Raw genomic sequence first — 3,381 nt, 5'->3', positions numbered from 1 at the left:
ATTTGAGAGCAATGTGAATGATTATATATGCTATATTAGATGCACTCACTCTCTTCCTGAGGCTGAAAATTTTTCTGTAAACATTAACTGCATAGAAGAAAAAATTATAATATTTTCACATTTTTAGCAATGTAAAATATGAACCAAAGTATCTAAACATTATTCTAGATAAAGATGATACTTTTTTTCATCTAAAATGCAGATAAAGATAATTAATATTTTTATTATCTAGATAAAGATGAGATGGCATCAAAATTTCATCTAGATGATCATCTAGATAATTTTATCCAGATAAGATCGAACACTGCTCACACATAATGATAATAAGCATCTTGATCTAGCTTTGACCGTGATAGGCTTTGCTTTGTGCGTCCTTCTTTCTTGTTAATGTATCTGTAATCATAAATTTAAACAAAACAACCGTAGATAACAGTAAGATCGTATATGAAAATTCTTTAACTCACCAAACGAAAAATTATTTACACAAAATCGATTCGTCAGCTAACAGTGTATAATGAGAACAATCAAAAATAAGACATACAGTAAAATTTAAAAAATTGAAAAAAAGAGCCATGATAGCGAATATTTATATTATTTAAAGACTGAATATTAAAATTATACTGTGCAGCTACTGTGACTGATGAAACTATACTAAGCAAAATAACAAAAATCGGTATCGAACGATCAAACTTTATTTACAATGGGAATATAAGAATCGTGAAGACCTTCGGTGTCCGTTTGTAGATTGAGACTATGTTTTTGTTTATTAATGTTTAACATCTCTGAAATTATACGCTTTCTATAGTTAGGTTCTTCATCTAGGATTCTCACATCTTCCCATTAAAAATCATGATTAAACTGAAGTCTATGATCCGTAATGACAGAACGAGTGGTTATGGATTCATATTCATTAAGACGTATGTCAAAGCACATACTCGTGGGGCCACGGGAACCCATAGATATTTTGCGATTTACAGAGATCTCGAAAACGCCATAAGCGACGGATCTCATATTTAGTATATGTTATGCATTCATATTCATTTAGACGTATGTCAAAGCACATACTTGTGGGGCCACGGGAACCTATAAATATTTTGCGATTTACAGAGATCTCGAAAACGCCTAGAGCTATCGATCTCATATTCAGTACACATTATGGTTACATGTTCATTTAGGGTGCGATCCACTAGACGCTTCAAACGCTTCGAAGTGCTTCAGATGTGATCCACTAGACCCTTCGAAGCGTTTCTATAGCAGATACGACGTCATATATGACGTCATAGGTTTTCGCTTCCAGCGTGCTGCAAATGCTTCTGCCGAAGAGGTAGTACGGCTGAAGCGATATTTTGAATGCACAAAAGCGCGGGAAATAATCAGAAATATCAATTAACTATAACCTGTGTTTCGTGATTTCGTTTGGTTTTAACGTTTTATATTGATCGAAATTAAAAGTAATGCCGATTATACAATTAATAGATGTTAATACCGGAGATATTCATACTTTAGAAGTTTTCGAAGAAGATGCAAGAAAGGTTAATGAAGGTAAGAATGTATAATATAACCACGTAATGCCACGTTCGTCTCCATATTAACATGAATTATGTCTTCCGCAGCCTAGGAATACGATGGTTACGAGATTTTTTAGCAGGTTACGTTCAATAATAACGCTTTCAACACTTCACGATTGATCCACTTGTGTAGTATTGGCAACGTTAGTAACGCTAACGGATCACTCTATCGGAAGTATTTGTAGCAATAGCGTCTGAAGCGTTTGAAGTGTCTAGTGGATCGTACCCTTAGACATATGCCAAAGCGCATATTCGTGGGACTACGGGAACCCATAGATAATTTAGCATTTCTGGAGATCTCGAAAACGCCTTGAGCTATCGATCTCATATTCAGTACATATTAGGGTCTAATGTTCATTTAGACATATGCCAAAGCGCATATTCGTGGGACTACGGGAACCTATAGATAATTTAGCATTTCTGGAGATCTCGAAAACGCCTAGAGATATCGATCTCATATTCAGTACACATTATGGTTTCATGTTCATTTAGACATATGCCAAAGCGCATATTCGTGGGACTACGGGAACCCATAGATAATTTAACATTACTGGAGATCTCGAAAACGCCTTGAGTTATCGATCTCATATTCAGTACACATTATGGTTTCATGTTCATTTAGACATATGCCAAAGCGCATATTCGTGGGGCTACGGGAACCCATAGATAATTTAGCATTTCTGGAGATCTCGAAAACGCCTTGAGCTATCGATCTCATATTCAGTACATATTATGGTCTAATGTTCATTTAGACATATGCGAAAACACAATGTGATAGGGTTATGGGAACCCATAGATATATTAAGTCTTCAAGATATTGCGAAACCGCCGGGTGCGATCGTGATCTAATGTTATCGTGTTGATGGAATTATGTTTATACAAATGTATGTTTTATATACAATAAAATAGTATTATATGATTAATTATTGTTAACTAAACGATTAAAGAGTATTGTACGTATGCGCGCGCACGAAGCGCCGACACCGCGTAACGGGTAAAGCGCATGCGTGACTCGAAGGCTTATAAGCATCGACTCGGCGCTCGCAGAAACAGAGAAAGAACAGGGAGAACAGGGAGAATAGTAGGAAGAGTCAGGAGAGACAAGAGTAATATTGAGAGTCAAAGACTTAGAGATACTGTCGCGGAGAGATTGATTGAAGGGGCATAATCGTGCACGGTGCACGTAGTGTAACCGCGTAAGAGTTAAGTGCGAACACAAACAAGTCGATGCGATCGTCGACGTGTATTGGCAGACTTACGCGTTAACCTTTGTGACCCGAGTGCGGGAATAGACGTAACGGTTAGTGACATAGGTGCGAACTACCTATCTCGAGGATAGGCAATCGAGCTACGTTCCGAACATTGTATTACATAGTGACTATTGTTGTTGGACACATTGGATTGATATTTTATAATAAAGAGTTGTTTTGTTATACATATGAGAGTTTATCTCAATCACACACAACCATCCTACCAGCGAACCTTTGTTCTTGGCGGTTAAAGAACGTGGCGACCGAATAAGCTGAGTGAGCAGATAAGGACCGAGACCGAGGCAACTGATTGTCCGGTCACAACCTCACACCATTGCCAGATCTGGGCTGCGATAATTGAAAAATGCGGAAATTGCATTGAGCCAAACTTGTTAATACGTGCTAAAGCCGTAGTATTGTCGACTCGAAACAAGATGTCGAGGTTTTGACAATCCGTAGCAAAACAACGGAGGCCATTAGAGACTGCTTTGAGTTCCAGGGTGTTTATGTGAAGAGATCTCTGAAAGCAACCACCAGCCATAAGTGCGTAAATCCGCACAAGA

This window comes from Cyphomyrmex costatus, unplaced genomic scaffold (genome assembly GCF_001594065.2).
Source record: "Cyphomyrmex costatus isolate MS0001 unplaced genomic scaffold, Ccosl1.0 scaffold3439, whole genome shotgun sequence".
NCBI classification, from domain to species: domain Eukaryota; kingdom Metazoa; phylum Arthropoda; class Insecta; order Hymenoptera; family Formicidae; genus Cyphomyrmex; species Cyphomyrmex costatus.
The sequence above is the reverse complement of the archived record's forward strand: the minus strand, read 5'-3'. Positions refer to the sequence as shown.